Below are 21538 nucleotides of genomic sequence, written 5' to 3' on the forward strand. Positions count from 1 at the left end.
TTTACAGCTGTGAATCACTATATCACACACCTGTAACTTACATAATATTATACAGCAACTATACATCAATTAAAATATAATGAAACTTTTCAGTTTTAAAAAGTGAAGGAAGCCTCAGTCAGACGAGTGTGGAGATGCTTCGCAATGGCTGCCCAAGGAGAACCCCAAGTTTTGTTCAAACTTGTATTGGTTGGTGATGGTGGTACTGGAAAAACTACATTCGTGAAATGTCATCTGACTGGAGAATTTGAGAAGTGTGTAGCTACCTTGGGTGTTGAGGTCCATCCTCTTTTGTTCCATACCAAGAGGACCGATTAAGTTCAATGTATGGGATACAGCTGGTCGGGAGATGTAACATCGAGAGTTACTTACAAGAACGTGCCTAACTGGCATAGAGATCTGGTACGAGTGTGTGAGAACATCCCGATTGTGTTGTGTGGCAACAAAGTGGATATTAAGGACAGAAAGGTTAAGGCAAAGTCCATTGTCTTCCACCGAAAGAAGAATCTTCAGGACTATGACATTTCTGCCAAAACGAACTACAACTTTGAAAAGCCCTTCCTCTGGATTGCTAGAAAACTGACTGGAGATCCTCACTTGGGGACTGTCGCCATGCCTGCCTGCTCTTGCCCTGCCAGAGGTGTTCATGGACCCAGCCTTGGCTGCACAGTACAAGGACGATTTAGAGGTTGCTCAGACAAATGCTCTCCTGGATGAAGCTCGTGACCTGTGAGAAAGTGAAGCTGGGGCCCAGTGTCAGAAGTCTAGTTATATAGGCAACTGTCCTATGATGTCAGTGGTGCGGTGTGTTTGCCAGTTTATTATATATCTAAGCAGAACATGTGCTTAATCTTTGGATGCTGAAGGAGATGGATGGGCTTTGGAGTGAATATGGCAGTTAAAAAAAAAAATACCTTCATTTTTTGGACCTGCATATTTAGGTGTTTTGGAACACAGTTGCCATGAAATTAAAAGATGCTTACTCCTTGGAAGGAAAGTTATGCCCAACCTAGATAGCATATTCAAAAGCAGAGACATTACTTTGCCAACAAAGGTTCGTCTAGTCAAGGCTATGGTTTTTCCTGTGGTCATGTATGGATGTGAGAGTTGGACTGTGAAGAAGGCTGAGCGCCGAAGAATTGATGCTTTTGAACTGTGGTGTTGGAGAAGACTCTTGAGAGTCCCTTGGACTGCAAGGAGATCCAACCAGTCCATTCTAAAGGAGATCAGTCCTGGGCGTTCTTTGGAAGGAAGGATGCTAAAGCTGAAACTCCAGTATTTTGACCACCTCATGCAAAGAGTTGACTCATTGGAAAAGACTCTGATGCTGGGAGGGATTGGGGGCAGGAGGAGAAGGGGACGACAGAGGATGAGATGGCTGGGTGGCATCATTGACTCGATGGACGTGAGTCTGAGTGCACTCTGGGAGTTGGTGATGGACAGGGAGGCCTGGCATGCTGCGATTCATGGGGTCGCAAAGAGTCGGACACGACTGAGCGACTGATCTGATCTGATCTGATCTGATAGTCATATTATAATATTGAGAGGTGGAATCTTGTTTAGAATCAAAGTAAAGTTATATTTCAAATATCCTTAAAAAAAAAAGGTGAAGGAGAAGGAAATTGATCCATTATGAGGGAAAATGCCATGATAATTACTACTTCCCTGTAAGACCATATAGACTAAACAGATCCACACTGAGTGCTTACCTATGGTAACATCGCTGCACTCTATATCTTAAATGTGACTTCAAGGACAATTCCAAGTTTTGTATTTTCTAAGCTTATTCTGCTAAAACTATCTCTGTCCTCTCTTCTTTGTACCTAAACTGACTTCTGTTGTTCTTGTTGTTCAGCTGCAAAGTCTGAACTTTATTATCCCATAGACTGCAGCACATCAGGCTTCTTTGTTCTTCACTAACTCCCAGCTCAGTTCAGTTCAGTTGCTCAGTCGTGTCCAACTCTTTGCAACCCCATGAATTGCAGCACACAGGCCTCCCTCTCCATCACCAACCCCTGGAGCTTACCCAAACTCATGTCCATTGAGTCGGTGATGCCATCCAGCCATCTCATCCTCTGTTGTCCCCTTCTCCTCCTGCCCTCAATCTTTCCCAGCAACAGGGTCTTTCCCAGTGAGTCAGCTCTTTGTATCAGGTGGCCAAAGTATTGGAGCTTCATCTTCCACATCAGTCCTTCCAAGGAATATTCAGGGTTGGTTTTCTTTAGGATTGACTGGTTTGATCTCCTTGCTGTCCAAGGGACTCTCTGAGTCTTCTCTGGCACCACAGTTCAAAAGCATCAATTCTTCGGTGCTCAGCCTTCTTTATGGTCTAATTCTCATATTCATACATGACTACTGGAAAACCCATAGCTTTGACTATACAGACCTTTGTTGGTAGAGTGATGTCTCTGGTTTTTAATACACTGTAGAGGTTTGCCATAGCTTTTCTTCCAAGGAGCAAGTGTCTTTTAATTTCATGGTTACAGTCACCATCCACAGTGATTTTGGAGCCCAAGAAAATAAAATCTGCCACTGGTTCCATTTTCCCCTCATCTATTTGCCATGAAGTGATGGGACCAGATGCCTTGACTTTTGCCTCTTATAATTAACTTACTTTTATACTGTTATTATTAGTGATGGTGGAGAATAACATGTCATTGCCCTTCCTACAAATATCTCCTTGTGTACTTACCATTATTAAACCAATTCCAGTCCTGCTGTGAACCAAGCTGAAGGATCAAATGATCTTTTCTCATCAATCCTATGTACTCAGCCCTTAACAAGTTTTCTGAAAGAAAAGGTGAAACCTTCACTATGTTTTCAGAAGGGGTAGAGGTCCCTCTGTTCTCCATTCAGAATGGAAATGATTTTTTAAAAAGGAAGAGTCATACTGAACTGATGGAATTTGATCCCTATCCTTCCTTTACAATATATGCATGTGGGACTTCCCTAGTGCCCTAGTGGTAAAGAATCCTCCTGCCCATGCAGGCAACATGGGTTCAGTCCCTGGTCTGGGAAGATCCCACATGGCTTGAGGCAACTGAACCCATGCTCCATAACTACTGAGCTTATGCAGCCTAGAGCCCCTGCCCCATAAGAAAAGCTACTGCAATGAAAAGCCCTCACCTGGCAACTAGAGAGTAGACCTTGCTCCCCACAAATAGAGAAAAGTCAGTGCAGAAATGAAGACCCAGCTCAGCCAAAAATAAATAAATAACATTGTAAAAATACATGCATATATATTAATATACATGTGAATATCCTCTCACATGAATGCAATGGCAGAAGTTCCCTAAGGCATATTAAGGCACCTCAAGGCACCTCAGCCTGAGAGTATCGCAGCATTCTAGATTGATGAAGAAAGGGCAGAAGCCAAAATAAGGAGCCAGGGCAAGGGCAGCGGGCAGCACCAGTTCTAAGACCAACCAGACCAACCAATCATGCACTGTAATAATAATATCACACAGTATTTACGTGTGCTGGGCTTTAGGTCAAGTGCTTCACATGCATGGCCTCATGAAATCCTTTTATCTACCCTTGCTCTAGGGTTATTTTTCTCATCTATGGGAAAAGAAACTAGGGCTCAGGGGGTGAAGAAATCTACTCAAGATTTTACTTCATAGGAAGTGTCAGAGCCAGAACTCAGAACAGGAAATCTGGCTCCAAGACCCAGACTAGAAATGGCTGGGTGATACCAGGGTGATCCCCTGTGCTGGAGGTAGAGATGGAGTGCCCAGTCTGGTGGGAAGCTGCCTGAGGATTCTGGAGGAAGGTGGTGAATAGCCAGCACCCCAAGAGAACAATTTCTGGACCGGGCAGGCTAAGGGAAATCCTGCGGAGAGGAGAGTCTAATGAGTGGAGGCATGGGCAGTTCTAGTGTTACACCTCAGCAAAAATCCATATGGCAGTGTTGAAGTCTGATTGTCTCAGGCAAGCCCAGGATGAAGACCAGAGACCCCGTAGGTGTTGTTCAAACTGTACTCATGAGCCAATGAGAGACAAGCCTGGCAACATATTCAGTTGCCAAACCACCAGAGCCACACTTGTGTCTGACCCGGAGCCAACAGTTACCTAAAAGATCAGAGCGGGAACCAGAACCTGCATACTCCCTCCAGCCCTGCTCACAGCCAGCACTGTGTGTGGCCCCTCACTGGATCCAGCCAGATCCTGATCCATTCCCTGCTGGACTAGAACCCTAAAAACCTGCTCAGCCCCTTCCTGCCTCCTTGTTTCTCCAGTGAGCTGAACCCTGTTCCTCAACCCAACAGCCATTTGTCAGTAACGCTGCTTCATCCTGGATATATCCCCCCTGGATTTAAAATACCAACCATTGATGTTGGTTACTATGGCTACTCAGAGATCTTATTACTGTACCCTTGGTCTTCAAACTGGACCAGCTTTCTGCTTATGCCAGGCCTGATTAAACCCAATTTTACCTCATAGTTAAGATGGCTAGCTACCTTCCTTGGGCAGGATCTCCTAAATGGTCACTCCCAATTGTTCCAGTCCCTGCAGCTCTAGCCCAGTCTGAGTCTGCTTACCTGCCCCACAGGCCTGTGGAGGAGTCCCTACATCCTTGGGGACCAACTTGGAATACGTCATCATAACACAGGCTGCAAACAGAAGGCAGGTTTGATGGACCAGCCCTACATGATGAGGGGCAGGCACTGCGCTCCTTAGCATAGGCCACCAGGACAAGGACCACTGCAAGCTGCCTGGCTCCACACAAGCAGGGCTGGGAGTCACGGGACCTGATGTGACCTTGCTCCCTCTTGTACGCCCTCCTACTTCTCGGCATCTGTCCTGGATATTCTGTTTTCGGGGGCCTGCCTCCTCTCACCTCTGCCCAGAATTCCCCTAGATATCCACTGGCTTTTCCCATTTTGAAACTGCATTTCTTCTTTACTCATTGCATTTTTGGGAGAAAAAAAAAAGTTATGAAAGCCCTTCCTGTGCTGTCCTCTTGACCGGGCTCCTCGAAGGTGGCACCCTGGTCTTACAGGTATTGGGCTATTAAAGCCAACGGCTTTACTCAGGTCAGGCAAACTGAACCACTCGGGGCAACCCTCACAAAGAATAACATCAGCCCCGCTGTTACTCAGTTGCTATCAGAAGTGGGGATGAAGGAAGTACTTTTTTCCCCAAAAGTCTGCAATTCTGCCCCTTGAGGCAGGACTTTTAAGCTCAGGAATGAGAGTGAGTTTCAGGAGTCCACAATAGGAGTCACTGTACTTATATAAAAGGTTGTGAAGGTTCATTTTCCTGAAAATGGGATCCACGGCTTTGACGAGACACTACCCTCCGCCCACCCTTTCTCCATCCTGTCACTACTCTTCCTGGACTATATCTGCACCTGTGTTCTTCCTCCATCACCATGGTCTGAGCCATCAGAGCTTCTGCAATTTCTTCCCAGGGGCCTCCTGACCTATGCTCATGCCACCCTTTACCAGCAGACTCAAACCAGGGCCAGAATGATCTTTTAAAATGCAGTGCTGATGGGGGCAGCCTGTTGACTTAGAGGGTTCCACCCTTCCACTCCCATTCATCCACTGAAATATTTTGCTTTTGCTTCTTTCATTTCTTCCCTTTTGCTCTGCTCTCCATGGGTGTTCTGCTTTTGTCAGCGCACTTCTCATGATTCTTGTGATCCTGATTCAAGATGAATATTTGGAGAGATGGTACATAGAGAGGTGGGAGGAAAAAGGTGAGGTTGGGGACTTCTCTGGCAGTCCAGTGGTTAAGACTCCACACTTCCAATCAGGGAATGCGGGTTTGATCCCTTATCAGGGAACTAAGATCCCACCCACAAGCTGTGTGGTGCAGCCAAAATTTTTTTAAAAGGAGAGGTCATGGGAAAGCCATGGCCCTGCAGGCTTGGGCAGGTTGTATGTTGCAGACTGATATGCCATAACAAAAGCACTAGAGGGAAATGGCCTGTAACCCTTCACCTAGTCCTACCAAGGTATCATCTTGCACAACTGTGTGTGTGTGTGTGTATGTGTGTGTGTGTGTTTAGTTGCTCAGTTATATCCAACTTTTTGCGACCCCATGGACTGTAGCTTGCCAGGCTCTTCTGTCCATGGAATTTTCCAGGCAAGAACAATAGAGTGGTTTGCCATTTCTTTCTCTGAGGGATCTTCCTGACCCAGGGATTGAACCTTAGTTTCCTGCATTGCAGGCTCGGCATATTCTTTACCATCTGAGCTACTAGGGAAGCACAGCTTAGAGCACATAACTTTATTTCTTTCTTTCTTTTAGAAGAAAGAGAGAAATTGTTATGGTCTCCAGGACCCATCCTGTGTCATCTGGAGCCTGCAGACCTCTTCAGTCTGCGATGTACCACGCCCTCCCCCAACCTCTCAGCCTCATCCTATAGATCTTCAGTTTCCTCCAGGGCATCATGCTAGTGCTTTTCATACACTGTGCCCCATCCCTATACCTTCCTCCTTCTATACCTGCTTTCAGACCTCTGTTCACACACGTCACTTGCTAAGTGAAGTCTTAATATCACTCCTTTTCAGTCTAAATTATACCCTTCCAGTTTTCCCTCACATAGTTTCTTATGCTTTCCTTTCTTACTGATTATCACAGTTTTTCATTTTATGTGTATGTGATTATTGATCAATCTCTTTTTTGCTGCCACTTCTCAGTAAATATTTATTTAAAATGAATGAGTGAGCAAATGGGTGAATTCTAAAAAAGGCTTTGGATTCTCCCCAAAGTTAATTGCTTTAAAATATTCTAAAGTAGGATGTATTCATGATGATGCTTTTGGCTGCAAGTAAAAGAAATAATGATTCAAAATTCCCAAGACAATATGGGCTATTTATTACCTCATATAACTTGGTGTTCCTAGGTAGGGCATCTCCTGAGTTGGTTAATTCAGCAGCTCAGTGACATCATCAAAGACTCAGAGTCTTTCTTTTGTCTCTTCCATCCCCAGCGTGTAACTTAGTTCCTCCCATAGTCACAAGGTGATTGCTGTAGTTCTGGGCAACAAATAGAAGTGATCCCCTCTTTCAGTACAAACCACTTTTTATCATCAAGACAACCTTTTTCAGAAGCTTCCTGCCAATTGACTTCCCTACAGATAATTTCTACCTCTAAACCAAGCACTGGCAAAGAGAATAAAATTATTGCTGACCAAGATTAAAGAGGATTTACTTCTAAGATAGGTATCAGAGACATAGATGGATAGAAGCCTGAATGAAATTCTGATTCTGCTAGCAAGAAAGGGGGATGGCATTCACAGACAAACCACTGTTGCTACACAGTGGTTGGCAACTTTACAGACTTATTGCCAGATTTTGATCTGAGTACAGAATGTATTATGTGAATATATATTTTGATATATTAATAGGTGTCAGATAAAATTGCTATTGAGCTAGTTGTCTTGCTGTAGGGTAGTACAGAGTGTATTTTCCCATGAATAAGAGTCAGAAGCATTCAGTGTTACAAAGATATGTATTCTAGAACACATGAAGACTTTTTCTCATGAGTAAATCAGAGTAAACGTCCAGGATATAGGTTTAAAGAGGCACTGAGTGGGTTATTTCACATCTACGTCTTAGGATGTACTCCACAGGCCTGCAAGCCCTTATTTGCTCAGCCTCAAGACTGAAAAAAGAGTCCAGAATCAGTTACAGAGACTTCAGTGGTTTAATGGATAGGGAGGAGCTTAGACTTTGGAAGCAAGGTCTTGAAGTGACAGTCCACCGTGTGTGGCAGACAATAGGCAGGACTAGGCAGCAGTCTTCACCGGCGGGGAGAGGAGAGGGGCTGGGAAGGGGGAGAGGGAGGTCACCATCTATACAGAGAATTGACGTTAGGGAAACCAACAGAAGGAGATGGCCCTTTGATAAACTATCCTAGTAGAGATGGTTCTGATCTAAAGTTTAGAACAATCACCAGCTGGGGCTGAGGGCAAGTATGTTAGCATTCAGTGATTGGGCTCTACGACTAAGAGAAAAGGTCAGTTAGGGAAACAAAGTGTAGGTGAAGCTGGTCAAGCAGGAGATGTACAGTGAGCAAGAGATGGGACACTCTCAGAGCCATTGGGTATCATATATATGGATATAACTTATGCATTAAAACTTTAGCATAGCGACGCTGGAGATGCCCCATGCCTCAGCAGCAACAAACACGCATGGTGCCCAGATATTCATTTCTAAATGCTGCTCCCCAATAAAAGGACTCAGGGCTCTTGAAGAAATGACTGATTCTAGGACTCTGTAGAGAATATAAGATGAGCCTATACCATCATATAAATGCCCTAACAACTTGATAATATATTGCTCACTGTTTAGTGTTTAAGACAAGAAAAGAGCTTATTAAAATGCAAATATTATTTGAAAGGAAGTGAATCTTCCCAGGTGGCGCTAGTGGTAAAGAACCTGCCTTGCCAATGCAGGAGACATAAGAGATTCGGGTTAGATCCCTGGGTCCAGAAGATCCCCTGGAGGAGGGCATGGCAACCCACTCCAGTATTCTTGCCTGGAGAATCCCATCAACAAAAAGAAGCCCGGCAGATCACATTCCATAGGGTTGCAAAGAGTCGGACACAACTGAAGCAACTTAACATTAGCATGAAGCAAGTGTTACATTTGCTTATCACCTTGCCTGGCCCATCCTCTGGAATGAGGCACAGAGAAGGTGACTTTTGATGTGTCAGGGTAAGATCCTAAGTTTATTGAGCTTTTAGGAGATGGGAAGAGGAGGAGCCCCCTTTAGGAAGGCTGTAGGGAGTCTGTGTGGGAATGCTGGGGGTCAGAGGAGGGTGAAGAAAGGGAGAAGCCCCTGAAGGCAGTGGAAATGTGCAAACAAACACCTCACTCACCTGATCATTTCTCCAGGGGGTGGTTGTCTCTGCTGGACACGAAGGAAGGGCCAAGCTAGGAGGAGCTGGGAAGCAGGGTCTGAGAAGAAGCTGCATGATGTTGCGTTTACTTTCTTTTTGAGGGCCCCCACCCTTGTCCTCATTCTTTCAAACCCCAGAATGTAAATTAGATAGAATAGTCTCAAAAAGACCAAATTTATCCAAAGCACTACTTTTCCCATTTCTTGCAAGCAACATGGGATGCCCAGGAGGCAGCACAGAATCAGGAAATCCAAGTTAGAGTAATGATCATCAGAGCTGTTTACTGAGAATTTTTCAGGTGCTCTTTACATGCTTTTCATCTTACCTTTTCAACAGGCCTATGAAGCCTCATTAACAATGAATAACAGGAAGTTTAGTGCTATGTTCAGGGGCTTTTACCTAAGATTTTAGGCTAGAAGATAGGGGTGCCATAGGTTCCTATCCAGTTACCCATATCATCCCATGGTTTACCCATGTGACCTTGGGCAAGTCAACTGGGTTCTTGGATCCCAGCTGCCTTGTATATAAGTGAGTTTGAGCAATCTTCTTAAATTTGAATGTTCATATGGCTCAAGTGGGGATCTTGTTCTGATTCACTAGGTCTGGGATAAGGCCTGAGATTCTGGATCTCTAACAAGCTACTCAGTGATACTGATACCACCAGTCTAAGGACTATGTCTTCAGAAGTAAGGGTTTGACCAAACAGAGAAAGAAAAATAACGAATGATATCGCTTATGTGTGGAATCTAAAAAACAGTGAAGCAAATGAACTTATTTACAAAACAGAAATAGACCCTGTTAAATTAAAATTGAGGAAATCTTATTCAGACTTCATAAGCAGGAGAGCTGGCCTCTGACCTGCTTCTGACCTGCCTGGGCACTGCCAGGATTCTGTGACTGCCTGTAAGCACAGCAGATCAGGCAGCACTTTAGATAAGAAAGAGAGCGGGCCCTATAATTTCTTAAACTCCTGAGGGTCTGGCCAGGACCCCTCTCCCCTTAGGGCCTTAGCCCAGGGCCTAAGAAATGTTGTGACTTACAAGGTGAAACAAGCAGCACTGCAAATGTAAAACCAGAGCTGCATTTTTGCATGCAAACTAATGATATCAGTTTCTGGCCTGAGATTATAAGGGGGAGCCCCCCAAACTGCAATTCAAATGCTCACCCGTGGAGTGGATGCACCTCCCAGGACACTTTCTCACTTGGGATTCCAGATTGCTGTTAACGGGGGACTTCCCAGCACTGTTCAATTCTGGTGGTCGGCCCAATTTGGTGATGTATATGCTGTCCTATATGCAGGTCAGGAAGCAACAGTTAGAACTGGACATGGAACAACAGACTGGTTCCAAATAGGAAAAGGAGTACGTCAAGGCTGTATATTGTCACCCTGCTTATTTAACTTCTATGCAGGGTGCATCATGAGAAACGCTGGGCTGGAAGAAGCACAAGCTGGAATCAAGATTGACGGGAGAAATATCAATAATCTCAGATATGCAGATGATACCACCCTTATGGCAGAAAGTGAAGAGGAACTAAAAAGCCTCTTGATGAAAGTGAAAGTGGAGAGTGAAAAAGTTGGCTTAAAGCTCAACATTCAGAAAATGAAGACATGGCATCTGGTCCCATCACTTCATGGGAAATAGATGGGGAAACAGTGGAAACAGTGTCAGACTTTATTTTTGGGGGCTGCAAAATCACTGCAGATGGTCATTGCAGCCATGAAATTAAAAGACACTTACTTCTTGGAAGGGAAGTTATGACCAACCTAGGTAGCATATTAAAAAGCAGAGACATTACTTTGCCAAGAAAGGTCCATCTAGTCAACGCTATGGTTTTTCCTGTGGTCATGTATGGATGTGAGAGTTGGACTGTGAAGACAGCTGAGTGCCGAAGAATTGATGCTTTGGAACTGTGGTGTTGGAGATGACTCTTGAGAGTCCCTTGGACTGCAAGGAGATCCAACCAGTCCATTCTAAAGGAGATCAGTCCTGGGTGTTCTTTGGAAGGACTGATGCTAAAGCTGAAACTCCAGTACTTTGGCCACCTCATGTGAAGAGTTGACTCATTGGAAAAGACTTTGATGCTGGGAGGGATTGGGGGCAGGAGGAGAAGGGGACGACGGAGGATGAGATGGTTGGATGGCATCACCAACTCAATGGACATGAGTTTGAGTGATCTCCGGGAGTTGGTGATGGACAGGGAAGCCTGGCGTGCTGCAATTCATGGGGTCGCAAAGAGTCAGACACAACTGAGCGACTGAACTGACTGAACTGACTGATGCTGTTACTTCTCTCTGTTGTTTCTATTTCTTTCCTTTTAATGACTGTATATTGAGATTAAGTCAAATAATCTATAAAAAACTGAAATTGCTTATTTGTGAATAAAGAGTGGTTTATTTTGTTAACAAATCCTTCAAACCTAAAACTCAAGTAAAACTTTTGGTAAAACAGGCCCACAGACACAGAAAACAAACTTATGGTTACCAAAGGATAAAGGGGTGAGGGGAGTTAGAAGTTTGGAACTCACACACACACACACATGTAAACAACAAGAATCTACTGTATAGCACAGGGAACTCTACTTAATATTTTGTAATAACCTATAAGGGAAAAGAATCTGAAAAAGAATAGATATAAACATGTATAACTGAATCATTGTACCGTACATCTGAAACTAACACAACTTGATAAATCAACTATACTTCAATTAAAATTTTTTTAAAGAAGTAAAGGCTTGGACTACATCAGTGTTTAGATGTATGTGTATAAATGATGTATATGATAGGCCTGTTAAAAAAATTCATATTGAGATGGCTGCTGAATGAATAGATCTTGAGATGGATTCCCAGGTGCAACTTTAATAAGAATTTCAAAGATGATCTTGCAGCCATCTTTGGATTATACTTTTAAGAAATGCTGGCCTGTTGATCAGTAAGGTTCCTTCTTCACTCCAGAAGTCTTTGAAGAAATGTTCAATGCTAAGATGTACAGCATTAACACGTCAACAGCATGTGTTAATAGATACAGTTAGTCAAAGATCACACTTACAGGTTCAGTCATTGGTTCCTAGATCCTTCAGGGTCAGTTCAGTTCAGTTCAGTCACTCAGTCGTGTCCAACTCTTTGCGACCCCATGAATTGCAGCACGCCAGGCCTCCCTGTCCATCACCAACTCCTGGAGTTCACTCAGACTCACGTCCATCAAGTCAGTGATGCCATCCAGCCATCTCATCCTCTGTCGTCCCCTTCTCCTCCTGCCCCCAATCCCTCCCAGCATCAGAGTCTTTTCCAATGAGTTAACTCTTAGCATGAGGTGGCCAAAGTACTGGAGTTTCAGCTTTAGCATCAGTCCTTCCAAAGAATGCCCAGGACTGGTCTCCTTTAGGATGGACTGGTTGGATCTCCTTGCAGTTCAAGGGACTCTCAAGAGTCTTCTCCAACACCACAGTTCCAAAGTATCAATTCTTCAGCGCTCAGCTTTCTTCACAGTCCAACTCTCACATCCATACATGACCACTGGAAAAACTATAGCCTTAACTAGACGCACCTTTGTCGGCAAAGTAATGTCTCTGCTTTTGAATATGCTATCTAGGTTGGTCATAACTTTCCTTCCAAGGAGTAAGCGTCTTTTAATTCCATGGCTGCAATCACCACCTGCAGTGATTTTAGTAGAAATGCACAAAGCATAGTTTGGAAAGACTACAGAGGCTTCTTTAGTGGTCCCCTATGGAATTACTACTTTAAAAATGACAATGGATTTCTATGTCTGGTATGATTTAATAATTGACTTTTTCTTTAATAAGAACCAGTCTTATTATTATTATCTCAGGGTCTCATAAGGATGGGACATGATTATCCGCATTAAATCTAAAATGGTGTATAAGGAGAGCTGATAAGGGGGAAGCTGAAGAGGGTAGAACACAAGGACCTTCTCCAGAACAAAGATGCTGGAAGCTTGGGACAGCAAGAACTGCCCTACAGGGAGGCAAGAGGCAGTGCATTTCAGCTCCTGCCCTGTGACTGGCTACAGAGATTATTAAACACGCTGTGATTTTTTTTTTTTTCAATTTCTTTTTCACTCAGAAGCCATTCTTGAGATTTTAAACCCTAGTTATTCTCTCTGCAATCTGAGTCACCTTTGATAATTCAGGGGTCTTCCTGAACACTTGAAGACAGCTTTCTAACCTGGTGAAGTTGGGAACCTAGAAAAAGACATTCCTTCTGTTTAGAACTGGAAATCTCAGAACACTTGGCTTCACTTTCCCCTTCCCAAACATCTGTCCATAGGGACTGGAAAAACAATAATAAATGCTATTATCTATTGATTTTTATGATGTGCCAGGCACTATGGAAGGCACACCAGAAGAGTTGGTATAGAGCAGAATCAACAAAGAACCAAGACAGACCAGTGAAGATCAAATGCGTGACTTTCTCAGTGGCCCAGTAGCCTTTGTTCTCCTAGAGCAAGGTGTCCAGGTTTGATCCCTGATCAGGGAACTAGATTTCACATGCTGCAATTAAAACCTGGAGCACCCAAATAAATAAACATTAAAAAAAACAAAAACAATCAATTGTGTGTTTCAGAATTAACAATAATAATGTTGAGGGCTGAATGTTTGTGTTCTCCCAGAAAGAACAACAGTGCGTGCATGCTAAGTGGCTTCAGTCATGGCTGACTCTTTGCAACCCTTTGGACTATAGCCCACCAGGCGCCTCTGTCCATGGGATTTCCCAGGCAAGGATACTGGAGTGGGTTGCCATTTCCTCCTCCAGGGGATCTTCCTGACCCAGAGATCGAACTCACATCTGTTATGTCTCCTGCATTAGCAGGTGGGTTCTTTACTTCTAAGTGCCACCTGAGATGCCCCAAACAACAGTAATGTTATGAATGAATGCTTGTCCCCCCAAAATTTATCTGTTGTAGCCCTATTCTGCAGTGTGACAGAATTTAGAAACAGGGTCTTTATGGAAGAAACTAAAATTAAATGAGGTCATGAGGGTGGGGCCCTGATCCAATAGGCTTAGTTTCCTTGTAAGAGGGACTTCAGAGTTCTCTTTTTCTCTCTCCCATTCATAGGCACGAAGAAGAGATCATGAGAGCACACATTGGAAAGAAGGCACCCAGAACCAAACGGGGAGTGTCTCATCAGAAACTGACCATGCTGGCACCCTATCTTGGAATTCCAGCCTCCAGAACTGAGAGAAAATAAATTTCTGTTCCTTAAGCCACTCAGTCTACGTATTTTGTTATGGCAGCCCAACCAGAGTAATATAAGTAATAATATCTGTGAAGTTCTTTGGATTTCAAAAAATGCTTACTGCTAAATATCATATTCTCTCTCATGACAAACCTAAAAAGGCATTGCTATTCTTCTTTCAAACTGAGGCTCAGAGAAATCAAATTACTTGCTCACAAACACAATCAAGAGGAGGCAGAATGGGACAGTAACCTAGGCCTTCTGGTTCCCAGTGTCTGGTCTTCTAGTTCTACCCCCATGCAATGGTATAGGGAGCTAGAAGAGAACACAGAAATGAAAACTTAAAGATATGAAAAAAATTGTGATTGCCTTCAAGTTACAGCCTAAACCAAAAGCTTATAACCAAGACAGGATGTGGTCATGAGACATAAACAACCCATACTTAGAGCTGCAAGAGTGCTGAGTGAGGAGATCTCAACACCAGCTAGGCTGAGAAGTGGAAATTGTGAAGCATGAAAATTATTAATTCAGTGGCAGAGAAAGATAGTGAACTAAGTCCAAAATTGATACCTCCCAACCTACGGGTCCTTTGCAAAGTGATTTTTCCACTTCTCTTGTTTTATGCTAAAATGTGTCTCTCCAAAATTCATATGTTGAAGCCCCAACCAGTGTGGGGCTAATTTGAAGATAAGCTTTTCAGGGAAGTAATTAGGATTGTTTTTCAGTTGCTAAGTCACATCTGACTCTTTGCAACCCTACTGCCTGCAGCATACCAGGCCTCCCTGTCCTTCACAGTCTCCTGGAGTTTGCTCAAATTCATGTCCATTGAGTCAGTGATACCATCCAACTATTTCATTCTATGTCATCCCTTTCTCTTCCTGCTCTCAATCTTTCCCAGCATCAGGGTTTTTTCCAATGAATTGGCTCTTTGCATCAGATGGCCAAAGTATTGGAACTTCAGCATCAGTCCTTCCGATGAATATTCAGGGTTGATTTCCTTTAGGATTAACTGGTTTGATCTCCTTGCTGTCCCAGGGACTCTCAGAGTCTTTTCCAGCACCACAGTTGGAAAGAATCAATTCTTCACTGCTCAGCATTCTTTACGGTCCACCTCTGACATCTGTACATCACTACTGGAAAAACCATAGCTTTGACTATGCAGACCTTTGTCAACAAAGCGATGTCTCTGCTTTTTAATACGCTATCTAGATTTATCATAGCTTTTCTTCCAGGGAGCAAGCATCTTTTAATTTCATGGCTGCAGTCACTACTGCAGTGATTTTGGAGCCCAATAAAAAGAAAATCTGCCACTATTTTCATTTTTTCCCCATCTATTTGCCATGAAGTGATGGGACCAGTGAGTTTTAAGGCAGACTTTCACTCTCCTCTTTCACCTTCATCAAGAGGCTCTTTAGTGCCTCTTTGCTTTCTGCCATTAGAGTGCTATTTTCTGCATATCTGTGAGGAAACAAGTGTGAGGCTCTTCTCTAATATGACTGGTGTCCTTATAAAAGGAAACAACAACAAAGATCTCTCTCTCTCTCTTCATGCACACAAAAAGACTACAGGAGGACACAGTGAGAAGGCTGCCATGTGCAAGACAGGAAGATAGGTCTCACCAGAAACCAACCCTAAAAGTACCTTGATCTTGCATTTCTAAGATCTCTGTGTGAGAAAAAATGTCTATTGTTTAAGTCTGTGATATATTATTCTGGCAGCTCTAGGAGACTATTGTCTCTCTCATCGAGAAGCAGAGTCTACTACTCCTCCTTCTTTGAGATAGTCCTACTTTGAATGTCACAGAAGTGACTGAATGCAACAGAGGGGTATGTATGTGAAAGTCGCTCAGTTATGTCCGACTCTTTGTGACCCCATGGACTATACAGTCAGAATACTTGAGTGGGTAGCCTATCACTTCTCCAGAGGATCTTCCCAACTCAGGAATCGAACTGGGGTCTCCTGCATTGCAACTGAGATACCAGGGAAGCCTTGCAACCGGAAGTGACACTGTACTAAATCCAAGGCTAGTCCTTAAGAGGTCTTGCAAGTTCTGGTTTCACCCTCTCAGAGTCTTGCGCTATCATGTAAAGAAGTCTGCATATTGCTGGAAAATCAATGTAGAAAGAAGCCTATAACACCAACCTCTACAAAAGATGGCCTAAGCCAAAGAATTTGGACCTTAGTGATAAGCATGAAACCATTTTAAGCAATGAAGTGGCATAATTGAAGCAGTGCTTTAGAAAATTAAGCAGGCAGAGGTGGATAGAATCTGGAAGCAGAAAGTTTAGGATACATTGGAGTGGTCCAGGTATGAAGTGAAAAGAGTCTGAACTAATTTGAAAAAAAAAAAAAAGAGCGAGGGATAAATATGAGAGACATCTGCTGCTGCTGCTGCTGCTAAGTTCCTTCAGTCGCGTCCGACTCTGTGTGACCCCATAGATGGCAGCCCACCAGGCTCCCCCGTCCCTGGGATTCTCCAGGCAAGAACACTGGAGTGGGTTGCCATTTCCTTCTCCAATGCATGAAAGTGAAAACTGAAAGTGAAGTCGCTCAGTCGTGTCCTACTCTTAGCGACTCCATGGACTGCAGCCTACCAGGCTCCTCCATCCATGGTATTTTCCAGGCAAGAGTGCTGGAGTGATGAGAGACATCAGGAAGACGCTATTAATCCCATCCAGGAAATGGCTGGATATAGGATAAATAAAGGAAAGAGGTGTTGTCAGAATTCATTTCCATCTTCTCGTTTCTGTGACTGAGATGGTAGTCATCCCTTTAAAACCCTTGTGGCAGCGGTCCCCAACCTCTTAGATCCAATGCCTGATGATCTGAGGTGGAATTGACATAATAATAATAGAAATAAAGTTCACAATAAATGTAATGTGTTCGAATCATTCTGAAACCAGCCCTCTTATCCCCTACCCATGGAAAAATAATAGTATTCCATGAAACTGTTCCCTGTTGCCCAAAAGGTTGCAGACTGCTGCCTTATGGAGTTCAGGAGGAAGAGATGCTTTGGCAGGGAGATAATAAATTGGCTTTAGACATGTTAGGTGGGAGGCGATGGTGGGATATGAATTAGAAGTATCTGCCAGGTATTTGGAGATAATAGGAGTAGGAACTTGGACAGGGGTCAAGGCCATCTGTAGATACAGGCTTGAAAATCACCCAGAACTAAGAAAAATTACACGCATCTAGAATGTCTCTGTTAAGAGTCCTTGGTTACAAGCAACAGAAACCAAATCTAACTAAAGAAGAGTCCAGTGAGGACTTCTAATCAGAAGAGTCAGGGACCAAGGTGGTTCTGGAGATCCAGATGGGAAGAACTCATAAACAATCTTAGCAAGCTAGGATGAGTCAGTTCCAACTACTTTCCCCACTCCTTTCAGTATTCAGGGTCCTGGGAAGGGATCCAGTGAGTTTGGTCATATGTCCATCCCTTGGCTAGAAGAAGTTAAAGACACCATGTCATCCACTGCTAACAAGGTGATGCATAAAGCAGGAGAGGTAATTCTCCAAAGGCAACCAGATTTGGCAATCAAAAGACAGGGAATAGATAGGGGTGACCACAAACCAGTCAATGGTCCTGCCACTGACAGAATATTTGAAGGAGAGGAGACAGCTAAGGGCAGACAAGTATATGGCACATGTAGCATATGTGGCAGGAGGAAGATTTAATGAGCCAAAGATAAAGGCTGGCTGAGGAACTGGAGGATAGAGAAAAAGCAAAGGAATTTCAAAAATGGACAAAACAGCAGAGTTCAATGGTGCTAAGAGAACAAAGGTGATAATGAATGATGGGAAACCACTGGGGTTGGCATTGGAAGTTACTGGTAACTTTTGAGAGAGAAGGGTCGTGAGGGAGATACAATGACGCAGGTATGAAGAGAGGGCAGAGAGGGTATAAAAGAAGAGACGTGGCATCCCTGTTCAGTGATAAAAGGAAGAAGAGTTAGGCTCTTGTTTTAATGGGTGAGCATCACAATGACCCTCAGCACCCAGGGCTTTCCATTTTCTTTGGTCAAATACAAGTAGCAAGTCATCCTCAACACAGCACCTAGCGAAATCTTTTCTCTGAAGCTCTTGGGGGAAAGTATTGATGACAATGGGAAAGCGTGAATTGTTTCAGAAGTTACAGCAAGAGGAAACTGGATTTATTTGAAAGCCAACTTGAAAGAGAAATAAAAAGACAATTGCCTATTATAAGCTAAAAAAAAAAAGAAAGAAATTAGACCAATGCAACAGCCCCAGAAACTAATTGTCTAAGTGAACTATTGTAACCAATCTCCTTGCCTCTGGTTAAAACCATCTTATGAAACAGCATTTGCATCTGTGAAGTTGTGTAACAAGTCGAGTTGTGATGAAATGTATTTTAAATAGAGGTTAGATAGGAGAGGAGCAACCATTATTATCTTATTATAGAAACATCAGTAGTTCTTCCAGACAAAACACCATCACCCATTGGGAGCTAAGGGTAGTTTTTATTTAAATACAAGGTCATACTGTTTGGGTGTTTGAGGGAATGGTGGGGGTGGGGCGGGGGGGGTGGATTTTCATCTTCTTCCAAAGCACTCAAAGCTGGACCTCTTCCAAGAGAGGAAACGAGACTAAATAGATCATTTGTTTTATTCTGTTTGGGCATTTTCTTGCATTTCTCCCAACTGCAGCTTATGGACACAAAGCCAAACTCAGAGACTGGCTGGAGCTGGCTAAACTCCAGGTCACTTGAAAAAAAAAATTTTTTTTTAAGGAATAAACAATTTGAAGCTCTATCAGAGGATTAAGGCAAGCCACACAATTGAAGGACAAAATGAAATCCTGCTATGAATGTGAAGTCGTAAAAAAAGAAGTGGATAGGAGCATTAAACGATTTGGATTTTTCAAACAAAACAGAGGTAGAGACAGGAGGGAAATGCTGATTGAAAATGCACACCAGTGAAAAATCCATTTCAGTGAGGGTTAAACACCAGAGGAACTGCTGCTCATGGGCACCAAGTGAGGTAGGAACAACACAGCTACTTTTGGGCAGCTCCTAATGATGGGTATCAACGTGCCTGGTCACTTGAGTGACATGGAAAGCTTGGGAGATTGCACCTATGTCCTCTTGCTGGCAATGGGGAGACTGGCCAGCAGCCTCCATGCACATTCTGTAGCAAGCATAGTTGATATTCCCAGCATATCGCACTGGCAGAATGGGTCTTTGTCTTGAATCACTTCCCTCTGGGAGGCACTCATTGGCAGTCTCATCCAATGTCCAAGGAGAGAGAAAGGCCCATTAGTGGCTAGGCATAGTTCAGCATATTAGTTAACACTGCATCCTGTCTGATTTCAGAATTGACAAGTCACGTACAGTATTGCTCAAAACATTCCTTCGACAGTCCTGGGTAGAGCGGAGAAGTGAATGGTCAGAGACAAGTTCCAAAGATTTCGGACTGTCTTTTAGAGATGAAGAATCTGAACCCTCACTGTGTTCTAATTGGGAAAATAAAACATTTTTCACCTTAAAAAAAAAGTTGATTCCATTAAAACAAGAGACTGACACCCTCTAAAATAATATTCATTTCTTTCAAAAATCAGAGTAATTTTACCAAAAAATTTGAAATTGAAAGTAATTACCAAAGTGTTTGAGACATGAATCAATCTAGCCATGTTAATATCCTGATTATGATATTATACAGTAGTTTCACAAAATGCTACCCAATTATCTCAATAAAAGTGTTCAGTTTAAAAAACATGATGGAGTAAGCAGATAAGAATCCACCTGCCAATGCAGGGGACATGGGTTTGATCCCTGGTCCAGGAAGATTCCACATGGCACAGGAGCAACTAAGCCAGTGTGCCACAGATACTGAGCCCACGTGCTGCAACTACTGAAGCTCGCGAGCCCTCAAGCCTGTGCTCTATAACAAGAGAAGCCACCGCAATGAGAAGCCAGTGCATTGACCCTAGAGAGTGGCCCCCACTCGCCACAAGTGGAGAAAGCCCACACACAGCAACAAAGACCCAGTGCAGCCAAAAATAAATAAAACGTTTTCAAAAGTGATAGAGATAGAAATGGATGGGGGGGATCATGCAGGCTTTCATAAGCTGGCTTCACCTACATCTTGGTTCTCATTTGTTTCTCCTCTAGTCCCCTGGATGACTCCTATCTGGAAGACATTAATCCCAGTTTCTCAAACACATGAATCCCAGTTTCTCCATCTCTGGGCTTTCTCCTCTAGCCTCTTCCACCTCCATCTCATTGTTCCCAGCTCCAGCTCACCCTGCCAGATGAGACCAAGCGGTAACCCTGTCCCTGGAGCAATACCTAACCTTGCTAATAGTCACTTGGCACTTGTCCACCCACTAGTCAACAAATACTTATTGAGCAACTACTTTGATGGAGTACTGGCTTCAGGCACTAAGAACTAGGTGAGTTAGAAATCATATTCAACTGGTTTCTCTTCCCTGCTTTCTGGGAGTATATATTCTAATGAAGAAGGATGGGGAAAAAACTAGCCAAGAAACAGGTGGAAGAGAAAAATCATGATGAGAGTTACGAAGAATGTAATGGGTTGGAGAAAGGAAGAAGTGGCTTTAGCTCAAGTGACCAGGAAAGGTTTTCTAGAGATGGTGACATTTGAGTTGTGACCCGAGGTAAAAGGAAGTAGTCATGAGGAAGACCGTAGGGAGAAAAAAAAAGCATTTCTGGCAGAGGGAACAACAAGAAAAAAGGATCTGTATCATGCATATAACTGAATATAAATACTAGACATGAGAGTAAAGCAGTGAAAGGCATTTTCTCTTTGTGGATTGTTTCCTTTTTGTTTTAGGACCAAACCTCCCATAGATAGTTTCCCTATATGAAAACCCTTCTAAGAGTCCAAGATGCTCTCATCAGTACGTGCAAGCTTAGTTCAAGGATGTGTTTCAGATTTACATTTTTTTGTTTTTTCACAGTTGGGGCCGTAGGCCTGGTGATGAGGATTCCGCACTGTATAAGGGCGACATAAATTATATGTCATTAAAGTTGGGTACCCACGAACCTAAGTTGACGCAAAGGAGGGCTGAATACGGGAGATCTGGGTAACACAGATGGAAGCGGGACAGTGATTTGTCGACAGCCTCTGGGGTCTGTGCCTCTCTGCAGCGCACAAGGTCCCATCGGCGGCAGTAACCGGTTGGGAAGGGCCAGATGCCCTGGGCTCTGCGGCTACCTTACGCTGTCACCACAAGCAGGAATTCAGTTTTCTGGATTCCCTCGTCTGCCTATTGCCTAGGGCGACCAGCGGCCGCTCCTCTGTCCCCGAGGCCGGGAGAAGTCGGCTCTGGGGCACCCGGCGATCTGTCCGTCCCCAGCCGCCACCTGGCACCGTTCACCCCATCACCCGGAACGGTAGGCAGTCTCCCGGGCGTCCCAACCCGTCTCTCCTGGGGTGGGCTGGGGGATGCGAGGTTGGGGAACAAGCCCAGACGACTCGGCTGGCGTCCCAGGGACGCACCGCGAGT

General features: G+C 43.8%; 1 pseudogene; it reads left to right on the forward strand.

Moving 5' to 3' along the window:
• Window positions 1–327: 327 nt before the first annotated feature.
• LOC104986513 lies at window positions 328–733 on the forward strand (annotated as a pseudogene).
• The last annotated feature ends 20805 nt before the right edge of the window (window positions 734–21538 follow it).

Source organism: Bison bison, unplaced genomic scaffold (assembly GCF_000754665.1).
Source record: "Bison bison bison isolate TAMUID 2011002044 unplaced genomic scaffold, Bison_UMD1.0 scf7180017864068, whole genome shotgun sequence".
Taxonomy (NCBI): domain Eukaryota; kingdom Metazoa; phylum Chordata; class Mammalia; order Artiodactyla; family Bovidae; genus Bison; species Bison bison.